Source organism: Hyposmocoma kahamanoa, unplaced genomic scaffold (genome assembly GCF_003589595.1).
Source record: "Hyposmocoma kahamanoa isolate Upper Pololo Valley unplaced genomic scaffold, ASM358959v1 116, whole genome shotgun sequence".
In the NCBI taxonomy this organism is placed as follows: Eukaryota; Metazoa; Arthropoda; class Insecta; order Lepidoptera; family Cosmopterigidae; genus Hyposmocoma; species Hyposmocoma kahamanoa.
This window is the reverse complement of record NW_020653391.1, coordinates 2481779-2495224: the sequence shown is the minus strand read 5'-3', so window position 1 is coordinate 2495224 and position 13446 is coordinate 2481779. Positions and strand designations below refer to the sequence as shown.

Genomic DNA, 13446 nt, shown 5'->3' with positions numbered 1-13446 from the left:
CCGTAATAGTTGCAGTGCCACTTGGTGTTTTAAATCAGAAAGATCTTAGAGGCACCGCCACTGCGCCTGTCACCCTGAGACATAAGTTGACAAGTCCCATGTGCCCTTTGTGTTTCACCAGTCAAGTACCTTCTCGACGCCTTGGACAGTTTGCAGCGTCGCGTCTCACGAGTCATTGGCGATAAAGAGGTCTCAATCACATCTTGAACCTCTACAACTGCGTAGAGACGTTGCACCACTTACCGCCTTTTATCGTATGTACCATGGCGACTGCTCTGAAGAACCGTTCAACCTTATCCCACCCTCCCCTTTCCTGCTCCGAAACACGCGTGTTGGCCTTCGTGGTCATCGTTTTACAACTAGCCGTATTCCATCGAGAACTTAAAGGTTTAGTGGCACCTTCCTCAGTCGCTCAGTTGAGAAATGGACTCCGTTCTGGGGCCCGTATTCCGTCCGTCTTTCGATATGGAGTCCTTCAAACGAAGCGTGAAGAGGCATCTTGTAAGCACGCAGGGTGGAGTATGTTACGCGATAACTCCGGTATTTGTGTGAAACTTTCATGATTATTTTTTGTTGGAAAGAGGGTACCTCCATAGTGGTTCCATTTCATTTTGAAGAAAATCATCCATCTCTAATGGTGGCTGATCACGCATGAACATTCATTTTTATAGATAGCATCTAAATTTTACTTAAGGAGCAATTATTATAATGGTTGGTTTTGCTATTCTCCAATTCAAGGCGCTTTTCTCTCAATATACTTTGAGCAGTGAGAACCGCTTTTTATTATCTCCTGTGCCAAGTCCTGTATAGTGGCGAACTAGGTATATTTCAATAAAACTTGGCAAATAGATGTAATTCCACGTACTTTTGAGGTCGGTTTTTTAGTATGAGATTATTTTCAATATCCTACCGTTATTATTTTACCGCCAGTTGAACGAATTGATAACAAAGTGTGAATAGGTCAATTATCGATCTACGAACGTTTCTTAACTGAATAAGTGATAAGGGTGTGTCCCTCAATGTCTCCCTTACGATTATATTCCAACGTGTACATTAATTCTGTGGTGAATTTTTTAATCGCTAAAATGTTTAAAATATTAAAGTAAATATTGGGGTAACCTTACATCTACACTAACAGTCAGTTATAAGTATCTGCCGTCCGCAAACTAAAACGCGGCTTCTCAATTCAACTATGTGTTTTCTTTTAACCTAACCGATTTTGATGATTTTTTGTTGGAAAGAGGTTACCTCAGTAGGGATCTCATTTAAATTTGAAGAAAATGTTCCACCTCTAATAAGGGTGGTTTACTAGGGGATGAATGACTTTTGAGGTCTGTTTTTTAGTACTCTGTACTGAGATTATTGAACATTGGAATTGTATTTTTTTTTATTGTGACTCGGCAAAATGACTGCACCGCGCCTGATGGAAAGTACGAATACAGTCCAGAGATGAGAGTCACGGATGGAAAACACAAATACCTTCACTCCGTCACTATCATTTTGCCGGTCTGGCCAAATGCTTCTTCACACTGCGTTTGAAGGACCCGATGTTATAGAGGGGAGGGAATACATGCGCCGGAAGTTGGTTCCACAATTTGATGGTTCGGCGATAAAAACGAATTGCCAAACTTTTTAGTGCGGGACGGTATTGAACTAACCGTCCAATTGTGGCAACGCAGTCCGGCACGGATGGTTCGCTGATGGAAAGGAGAGGAAGGGATAAGGTTGAATAACTCTTCAGAGCACTCACCGTGGTACAGGCGATAGAATACGCTAAGAGACGCTATATCTCTGCGAAGCTGTAACGACTCCTCATGCTCAGTTACATGAGGATCGTTGACAACACGGAAGACGTAGCGCTGCAGTATAATAATGTTTGAGCTATGCATCATTAGGGTAAATTCCGATAAGTTGAACATGTTAACTAATTTTAACTATTTTTAAAAGAGAATTTTGAGCTGCATCTTTTGCTATTTAAAGCGGATATTTGACCATTTGTCACTTAACCGCGTTTTTAACCGCGTTGGTGGACGGCAAATATAAGGTGTAACAAAAAATCCGACCGTACTGTAGTAGCTCAGCTACACTTGCACTTCGATAACAAACAAAACCAATTAAAAACCAATCGTGAAAAAACACATGTAAGCAATTTATGGGATCAATTTGGAATATGTTTGGGACGCCAAAATAATTTCGAATTTAATTAAACACCAAAATAACAAGAATCAATTGACGGCGCATCGTTGAGCTCTACCACTCACACATCTCCTCTCTCACACATCTACGTAAATAAGTTGGAAAAATAACGGACCTCAATAGTTTGCTTATCGCCTTTTTTTCGGTTTCCACGTGATCCCCTCATTACATTCTGATTTCTGGGTGGGACTATTATGGACTCCATTGTACATTTTACACTTTTTTCTAGTTGTCGTGGTGACGGTGACTTATTGATTAAATGTATTGTGTCAAAGACGACTTTTAATTGCGGAAACTTTTTTTTTAATTTGTGGTAGCCGAAACGAACCCGAAATATCATCCCCGGCATCAGGAACCACCGCGAGAGTGTATCCTTTCAAACAAAAAAAGAATTTTCAAAATCGGTCGACAATTGACGGAGAAATCGATGAGAACTATGACATGCCTATAAAATTCGAGGATTTTCCTCGATTTCCATAGGATCCCCTCATCAAATTCTGACTTGGTGATATTGGGACCACCATGACAGTGCACCTTTTCAAATATAAAAATAATTTTTAAAATCGATCTACAACTAACGGAGACATCGGAAATACACAAAACATACATACAACCAGACGTATAACCTCTTAATTTTTTGGAGTCGATTAAAAAGCATTTAACCTGATTTTCAGTAATTGACACTCGTACTCGATCACTATATACTTTTGATGTGTGTACTTACACTACAAATCGTGGCTCCACATTTTTGTGTGAATATAATCACCAGTACCTGTAATATAAATCATTCAGAAGGCGTGGTCGTTATCATATGAACATAATGCTATATTGCGATATCGAGATACGGTATTGATCGCTACGTAGCAAACGAATGTATTATCTGCGCGCTGCCCACACTTCAGTGGACTAAAGTGCTATGCTATGCTGGTATGTGTATATATGTAGCAATGATTTACTTAGGATTTCAACTCTAATGGCGTAAGCATTTCACTGCACAGCGTTATTCAATTACTGGTCCATGTATGGGTTACTAAAATAATATTGGGTTCGATTCTCGGACCGGGAGAAATATTTGTATGGCTTACTTTATTTCTCTCGTGAGTTTGGGTGTAATTTGTGGGTGTGTGTGCCCATTGCACCTGCAACACAGGGTTTCTCTGGTTCGGGACTATGAGTGTGTGCGTTGTTTTATTTTAATTTTATATAGACACACACAAACTAAGTCAACAAATATTTATGTGGGAGTTCGCCATTGATCTTTCTCATATAAGTACATAATTGGTTCGTGTTGTTTTTGAGACTTTCATAATAAGCTCTTGTGACTTATGACCACATGTGACTTTATTGCATCAAGCGTAGGTTATATAACTGATTAAAAGTCTTCGATTCGTTCACGTAATTCGGTTTTTTAAAATAACCAAAAATATTTTTCTTCCGGACTGTACAGGTGTTTAAAAAAAAAACAAGTTTTGGCCTTGTTTTCATACCGGTTCCAAACAACAAATTTAAAACAACAAGGTTTCCCTAGTTCGGGGCCACGAGTGTGTGCGTCATCATCATTGAAAATGAAATATATCAGCAAGACCCGTTCTTCCAATATTCTTTAGTATACAAAAATAAACTGTAATTATATAAAACTTATTACAAATTGAAGAATTTGTAATAATAATACTAATAATAATAACAGCACACACTAATAACAATAATTATATGGGTACATTAAGGGTGGGATATTTTCATCATCAATCCTTTTATAGGTCCCACTGCTGGGCAAGGGTCTCTTCTCAGGCGAGGATTTGGGCCATACTCTGCTCAATGCGGGTTCGGGGAGACTTTACACGTTTTCTGATTGTTGTGAAAATTCTACAACGTGCAGGTTTAATCGCAATGTTTTGCTTTAACGAATGAATTTCAAATTAAATTTCGCGCAAATATTCTCAGAAACTCACAGGTGCGAGCCCAGATTCGAACCCACGGCCTGTGCTTGAGCTTTTTATACAGAGTTATTTTGTAAAATAATACCTATATCGCGAAACTATACTACTGACATCATGAGTAACAACTTTTATTTCATGACGTTTAATATTTTATCAGATTTTACTTTCGTACAGAAAATTAAAATATTTAAATAGATTTTTTTTAATGGTAATAACTCTGTAGGATTATATAAAAGAAAGCATCTGCCACCAAAATTATTTTAAGAAAGTGAGTACGCGGCAAAGTTTGCTAAAAATATAAGTAAATCTAAAAAGTGTCAGAAATTACAATAAAAACTTAGAAGTTTATATTTGGTACATTTCGTAAAAAGTATTATAAATAAAATAAAATGTTTCCTTATTTAAGTATACACCCATTAATAAATGTAACATTATTTATTACATTACAGACCCATTTGGGTGTAATTTGTGGGTGTGTGTGCCCATTGCATTTTATTAACGGAATATTATTATTATTAATGAAGTAAATAATTAAGAATTACATTAAATTGAATTGAATTTACATTAGAAATAATAGTATAATTATAATTAATTTGTTTATATTTTTAAAATGGAGTGGTCGCTTAATGTACCAGGTATCGCATATCTCCTTACTCCTCCTTATTATATTGACCGAATCGCTCACTCTGGTAAGAAAATAGAAAACTATTATTAGAAAAAGTATTGGAACAAAAGATATTGTTTATAATGTTAGTAACATAATCATGCAAAATTGTAAGTATTTTACAAATAACCCTGCTTAGATGAATTTACATGCACATGGAACTTGTTAACTTTATGTCTCAGGGTGAAAGCGCAGTGGCGGTGCCCCTCAGATCTTTGCGATTTAACGCTGTAAGTGGCACTGTAACTGTTATGTACAGTCGTGTAGCTTACCATCAGGCTCACGACTTGTTCGTCCATCACTTGTTAAAAAAAATGTAAATTTTATACGTCCATTATATACTAATATTACGTATTTGCCATGTTGGTTTACAATCTTTTGCCATATTTCGAGTAATTTTTAGAATTCGCCTTTACTAAGTTAGTTTTTTCGTTATCAAAGTCGTGTCCATGCAAACAATTTAGTAAAAACTAAAACAATAAAAAATCTGGAGGGACTATATCGGGCGCATGGGGTATACGTTGGATAAGGTAACCCATCCCAACAACTTTATAAACTTAAAACTTTCTCACCAATTCTTAAAATGTGCGCTAAAACATTATTTTTAACATGATCATAGACAATAATAACGTTAGGAAAGACAAATTTTCTTTTTATTTAAGTTAAGTTTTTTAAGGCCATGCTATGTTTGCAGGGTACGGGTGCTGGTGAAATTACAGGCACGTGGGACTTATCGACTTATGTCTCACGGTGACGGGTGCAGTGGCAGTGCCCCTCAGATCTTTTGTGACTTAAAGCTCTGAGTGGCACTGCAACTGTTAACGAAGCGCCCGACTTGTTTGTCCTGTCACTTGGTACCGTAAGAAAATAACGCATGTTTTGTTAGACCTCATATTATGTGAACGACAACAATCACAAATACGCAAACAATAACTTTCCAATACTGTTAACGTTATAATTACTTCAAGCAATATCGAAAATGACAGTCCGTATACTTTAAAGTATGCTGTAGCTATTATAGGTTAGTATATAATGGTTAAGTGTAGTGTTTGGTAGCGATGCAAAATCGATATGCGTGGTATGTGGTGGGGAATGTGTGAAGTGACGTCTAACGTGGAATGTGTTCCACTTCACGTATAACACAGTTATATGAATACAAACAAAATAGCAATATAATGGAGACATGCTCGAGATCTTAAACAATATAATGGAAGTTATAATTATTAATACAAAGATCGAACACTCAGAAAAAAACACTCAGAAAAAATTCCTTCGATCCGGTCGGATTCGAACCGACGTCTTCTTGCATACCGTGCCAGACGCTATACCAACTAAGCCACGGAACGAACCACCAGACCTCACGAATTCTTCTATGTGCTTATTGTCGGATCTTTGCATCTCGTTTTTAAAGACTTTGTAGCCGTAGCGTCATCTACGAGAAATTAATGAAAGTATTTCGTCACCCAGTTAGATACCTTTACAGCTACCAGCCCTGGCGCTGCGTGTCGCTATTTACAGTAATTAAGTGTTTTTATTGAATGTCAAGATGTTTGAATCACCATGAAATTCAATTGTTTTTATGAAATTAAAATTTTAAAATTGTCCTTTTTTTATTAAAAACGGTAGGTACCTACTTATTTACGCAAGAAGACGTCGGTTCGAATCCGACCGGATCGAAGGAATTTTTTCTGAGTGTTTTTTCTGAGTGTTCGATCTTTGTATTAATAATTATAACAAACTAGTGGAGTAATTTCATCATATCAATATCAATTCAATAAAAATTTAATTAATATAATGGAAGTTTTAGTAGCAGGAGAGCTCCTTGTGAATGAGTTCGTCCAGGGAAAAACTGCCACCTTACCTATTTTTGCCGCCAAGCAGTAATGTCACCATTACTGTGTTCCGGTTTTGAAGGGTAAGGGTGCTGGTGAAATTACAGGCACATGGTACATGTCAACTTATGTCTCAGGACGACGGGCGCAGTGGCAGTGCCCTCACATCTTTGTTATTTAAAGCTCCGAGGACACTGCAATTGTCATGGACAGGCAACAAAAACAAAAAGCCCCACTCGTATGAACGTGGGTATGAACCTATTAAATACGATTTAAAATTACGCAAATGGTTAAAGGCAATTAGAAATTTACCATGAGTTTTCGGTGAAGGAATACATCGTAATGAAACCTGGGTCCCAAGCCTGCTAATTTTTAAATCATGTCAATTGTGTGTCAATACCACAGAACAATAAATACAGTAGAAGTGGTTAGTTAGCGTCTGACGCGTGCCAACTACAGGTTTCGAACCTATCGGACCTATCTGAGCACAGTCCGCCACTTTCGCTTTGTATGGTATGATTGTGGCATTCTTTTGTGCAAATTCTCTAAAATCCTAGAAAATTGCCTTATTGTGCTGTTTTGCAATGCAAAAATGATAACCGCACCAAAAATAATACCCATGAAGGTATTTCATATCATCAGAAAGTCATATTTTAATAAATGTTCAATTTTCTGTTTATCGAAATATTTTTTTCGTTACAAGTAAGGAAAGAAAAACTTACACCCCTGCAATAGGTCGCTTCTTTTTTGGAGAACAAAATTAATAACTCCAATTCGTCGTCGTTCAGCAATTAACCGCTAGATGGCAGCATATTGATTGAAATTTCAATATAATATTATTTTAATGGTTGATTCTAGGTATTGATGGTATTGAACTTTCAACGGTATGCCAACAGGGTAAAGTTTAAATTATATTTACAATCCAGAATTTGTTATTTCTTAATCGACTTCAAAAAAAGGAGGAGGTTCTCAATTCGACTGTATGTTTTTTTGTATGTTCCGCGATAACTCTGGTATTTGTGAACCGATTTTCATGATTCTTTTTTTGTTGGAAAGAGGGTACGTCCATAGTAGGCCCATTTCATTTTGAAGAAAATCATCCACCTCTAAGGGAGGCTGTTCACGCCTGAAGATTCATTTTTATAAATAGCGCCTAAATTTTATTATAAAGAGCAATTATTTTGATGGTTGATTTTGCTATTCTCTAATTCAAGGCGTTTCTCTCTCTCAATATACTTTGAGTAGTGAGAACCGATTTTTATTATCTCCTGTGTCAAGTCCTGTATAGTGGCGAACTAGGGGATATTTCAATAAAACTTGGCAAATAGACGTAATTCCACATACTTTTGAGGTCGGTTTTTTTAGTACTCTGTACTGAAATTATTTTTAAATTTGAAACTACGATCAATCAATATCAAGATTTTGTAGTGTTTCAAATTAAGAATGTGTGAGTCTTGGCGACATCGGTTCTGATAGTAATCAAGGCTTAAGGCATTTACATTGTTTTTTTTCTTCCATGGACGATACAATGTCAGTGGTAGGCTTTTGAACGATTCGTATTCTGTTAACCACTAAGTTACTATTCAACAGCCATTACAATTATTTGGTATTCTGGTTTTCAGTGGCGAATCGAAGGCCGTACATTGAGACATGTGTAGTAATTTTCATTATAGTTTTAGTAAAGCAATATTGATAGTGATTGAACGAATTAATGACACCGTTGCCATTCCACTGATACTCTAATGAGACTCAACTGCCATTGCAACTATGTCTTGTTCTCATTATGTCGTGAAGTTTTATCTATCGTTTGCGACTGTTGTGTCTAGCTATTCCCACTAGATCGTAACGACAATTTATCGATTCACGGCAACCGCTTTGTCGTTTGCACGACAGAATCTTTTGAAGTTGCAATTATCTGTCGTCACATTTTTATCGTGACGTTTTATCTATCGTCTGACGACTGTCGTTAGCTCTTCCCATTGTCACGACAGTCTGCCATCGTAACGACAAAAAGTCATGAACGACAGTTGATCGTGTTGTGCTATAGTGTGAACAACTTCATTTAAATATACAAGGCACGACACTTGAAACTGCACGACTATCTGTCATCACGACATAATAGGAACGCGCCCTTACAAACATTGTCATAATTGCAACATAATCTCAGTGGGGTCTCAGTGGAATTAACATTGACCAATGGTTTCAAGAAAATTAGTCCCTATTGGACCAGCGTGGCGGACTATGGCCTAAACCCTCGCCGGAGAGGAGACGCGGATGTGTCATCAACCCATTTATACGTCCCAATGGAGGGCCATTGGGACGTATAAATGGGTTGATGACAATTGACTATATTTACAAGCTGTTGACAACCATACAACTCTACGTTCCGAGAAAAATATAGGCATAGACGTGGCGCAGGCAAGAGTTGGACTGCTTGTCTCATTGTCGGCAATGTCGCGTATCACTCCAATGGACTTAAGCACCATAAAGGGAGGCACCATAGTAAACGAAACGGGATCGGCTTGAATATATCATATTTTACCACACTTGTCGCATTAATCTGACTGGCCGTCGACGCGGCCTTCCAGCTCTCGCGCTGCCATTCGGATGTGATCGGGAAACGGGGAAACGGATTCGTTGCCAGTATGAGTCGAGGGGCATCGTCCGAGCGAAAGCGAAATGATCGTTTCTTTTTCAGTCTTATTACTAGTTACTTATACGTAGGTTAAAATGAGAGGTGCCCCACTTTTTGAAAGGGTCTCCTAATTTAAAAATTATTTTACTACGAATAATTCGTATGGATATAACTAGTTTAATCCATTAAATGTAAATAAAACCAAGATCAATCTATCTAGAGTTTCTTGCTCGTTCTTCTCAGGGAGGTCAGTGTAATGAACGAGCAGTAGCTTAAAAAAAGACGTTTTCAAGTGTAAAAATTTTACCTATGGAATAAATGATTCTTGTCGTGGAATAAATTAATGTTGCCAATGATTGACAATGCTTTCAATCATTTCAAGGACATAAGGCCGTTTCTAACTGGCTCAAGCCGATTCGGCCCTGACAAGTGTGGTGATGTTGTGTGGTGTGTGACCTTTCCGGCGTGAGAATTCTAATCCGCCTTAACCGAATCAATCTTCTGTCTTGATTTATACGCATTACATCATTTACGTTCACCCGACCACTAGGGTAAAACGCCACTAAGTCGATATCCAATTGTCAGACTCAACGCCTCCGTTACAGCCGATTTAAGGTCATTAACCCTATTTCATAGGTTGTTTAAGAAACTTGGCGTACGAAGAGAAATTGGAAATAAGTACCGTCTGTATTGTTGCAAATCGGAGCAAATTTAGTTTAGTAATTTCAAAGGTAAATCTATCACACAAAAATACAGAAACGACAATGAAACTGATATGTAATTTCATACAAAAAAAATGTAATAATACCTACGGTAAGTATAATGTACAACAGTAGAGTTCCTTGTGAAAGAGTGCGTCCAGGGAAGTACTGCTACCCTACTTATTTCTGCCGCCAAAGAGTAAAGTGAGCATTATTACGTTCCGGCTTTGAGGGATAAGGCTGCTGGTGAAATTATAGGCACAGCAGACTTATTAACCTAAGTCTCAGGGTGACGGGCGTACTGGCAGTTCCTCTCAGATCTTTGTGTTTTATAGCTCTGAGTGGCACTGCGACTGTTATGGACAGGCGTGTAGCTTACCATCAGGCGCCGACTTGTCCGTCCCGTCACTTCCGTTGCTCTGGTACTCAAAGTATGGGGAATTATCTATTTTGAGACCAAGTACTTGGTGTAGTAATTTGGTATCACATTATCGCACCATTGGTATAGGAAAGCCACATCTGAAAAGTGATAACTTTTCAGTAGAGCGGTTTAAAGATTCTATAAACAAAATTAGTCATTTTTTTAATCAAGTGACGGGACTGACAAGTCGCACACCTGATGGTAAGCTATACGCCTGTCCATAATAGTTGCAGTGCCATTCAGAGCTTTAAATCGCAAAGATCTGAGGGGCACTGCCACTGAGCCCGTCACTCTGAGACATAAGTTGACAAGTCCCATGTGCCTAGTAGTAATTTCACTAGCATCCTTGCCCTTCAAACCTGGAACACAGTACTGCTAACATTAACTGTTTGGCGGCAGAAATAGGTAAGTTGGCAATACTTCCCTGGAAGAACTCTCTCACAAGGAGATCAACTGCTTCTAGTCGACAGTTCTTGTTTTATATTTAAATAGGAAAATATTGTGTTAATAATTTAAATAAAATAGATTTGTCTTTATTTCAATTATTAACGTAATACGTACAATGATATGTAGTATTTGCCTAATGCGTAATAAGCTTATTCAGAATGAAATTCCATAGTCAAATATTGAAGTAAGAAAATTATTGAAGAGCTTCGTACTTTCAATGTGATCGTATTTCGAAGCAATCTTGGCTTAATTAACTTCATGCAGGTAGAGTTCAACAAAAGTTTACCCTCCCCACATCGATGCCGCTTCTCGTTTGTTTACAAAGAAATAAAAGCATACCCGACAGAGCGATACTGTCGTTGCCTAAAAATTGCTTTGAAGACGAACCAAAAGAAAAAATACGTATGCGTGTTACATATCTAACGAATATTAAAACTTACTTTTAGGTTGTCAGCCGTGGCACAGCTTTCAGTCGGAGGATGTACTGTCAGGACGGTCAATCAGCAGCAACCATGGGACCTGTAAAGGGCCAGAAAAGTTGGTTTTTTTGAAAAAAAAAAACAAAGTAGATCTTAAAAACTTTGTAACTTCAGTAGCAGTAGAGCTCCTTGTGAAAGAGTTCGTCCAGGGAAGTACTGCCACCTTACCTATTTCTCCTGCCAAGCAGTAATGTCAGCATTAAGTAAGGAAAAGGTACAAGTGAAATTATAGATACATGGGACTTGTCAACTTATGTCTCAGGGTAACGGGCGTATTGGCAGTACCCCTCAGATCTTTGTGACTCAAAGCTCTGAGTGGCACTGCAACTGCGCAAAATACTGCAAAAAATAATTCGAGTTAATAAAGAACTTGACTGAAATATCATGTTTTTGCTGCCTAAATACATGCTAAATACCTAGTCCATAAGTACGGAAAGCTATTTTTTAAATAGTCTCTAAAGTCGTGTTTTACCTGGAATTTTTCAGAGCGTACTGAGTCTGGACTATTTTCTTGGGCGGGGAAATGCAGCGGGAGTAATTAATCCTAGATTTTAGATTTATTTATTATCTTGTAAACTTTACATTATTATATGCAATATATTGTATTACAATAATCGTTACAAACAGTAACAAATGTTACATTTCAAAAAATTACAAATATCCAGTACAAGTTTTGTACTACGTAATTTTAACATAGTCAATGTAGTTATGTGAAATAATGTAGGGACATATTAAATAATATAATAATAATTATGGCAAGATAACGATTGTACGCATAAAGTTTATGTAATTTATTCATTTCTGTAAAATAATATTTATACCTATAATCCATAAAAAAAAAAATTACAACAGATATTACAAGACCATGTCCCTATATTCTTCAGTGGAATAATACGCATTATCCAACAAAAAGTATTTCAGTCGATGATCAAATGTTTCATCATTAGGCTCATTTTTGAAGTCAACTGGTAGGTGCTCATAATAAGCCGGGCCGATTACGCGCGACTTTTTTCCGTGAGTGCTAACCGTCGCGGTACGACCCTCCGCTCACGCGATGCGCTCCTCCTACCGCAAAATGGCGGCTATTTGGTTTCGCAAATTAGAAAAGCATTCAGTTTAAATACAAGTTTTTATAAATAAAAATTATTATTCTGCATTGCTAAATAAATACCCTCCGTACTACCAACAAAATTATTTCAAATAAAACGCAGTAATACACCGCAAATCCTGCACTTAAAAAGCACTAATGAAATTTTTGGTGTACTTGGATAAATATGATATATTCCGTTTGAGTGGTTCTAACGTTTACCAGGAAATTACTCCTTAAAGTATAATTTATAAACATTTATATTCAGGGTAAACTTAAAAAACGCTACTTACGGTATGTTTTCAATAAATAAACACCGAAATCACCAGCCCAAACAATAACATACACGATTGTCGTGACGTATTTTTGAAGTAGTTTATTTTTTTTTAATGACAGACCCAGGCATTAAAAACTTTATGGTTTGCTAGAGTAGTTACCGAAATAGCAATTAATATTAGTTCTTTTACCTGTTATAACTTCGATATCCGATAAATCGGTATAAAATCATCACCGGCACCTCTAGGTGTGTTATGCGTCTACGGCTGCATGTATCGCGTGAGCGGCTAGTTTACAGGCGGCTGTTAGATCTATTCATACTATAAACAAAAAACTACCCACACATACATATTATGGAAACATTCTCCAGCTCTGCCGTCTACTAACTAATTAGCGGCTAACTGATAAATAGTCAAACAACCGTTCTAAATAGCAAAAGACATAGCACTAAATTCTCTTTTAAAAAGGATTAAAATTAGTCAATGTGTTCGATTTATCGGAACTTACTCTAACGATGAATAGCTGAGATATCATTAAACAATTTCAACATTCTAAAACTGTGTTATGGTTTCGTATGATATCTCAAAAAAGTATTTTGTCAAAGTTTTAGTCGCGTTTTAATTGGCAGACGGCAGAGCTATAAAACAGAATATACCAGATACGCATTCAGCTTTCAAATTCTGCGCATCCATTTATTCGAGGACTTCGCTGTATTTACTTATGATCTGAAGATGCTCTCGGCAAGAAAATTGAATTGGTTTATAGGTACCT

The 13446-nt window shown here is 37.2% G+C and overlaps 1 protein-coding gene across 2 annotated transcripts in view; it reads right to left on the bottom strand.

The window, feature by feature from the left end:
- LOC113239771 overlaps positions 1–11353 on the bottom strand; it is a 255869-nt gene extending 244516 nt beyond the window's left edge. For both annotated transcript variants that reach the window (XR_003311213.1, XM_026476882.1), the window contains exon 1: positions 11274–11353. The gene's annotated coding sequence lies outside the window, so the exon portion shown is untranslated. The remainder of the gene's footprint in view (positions 1–11273) is intronic.
- Positions 11354–13446: the final 2093 nt, after the last annotated feature.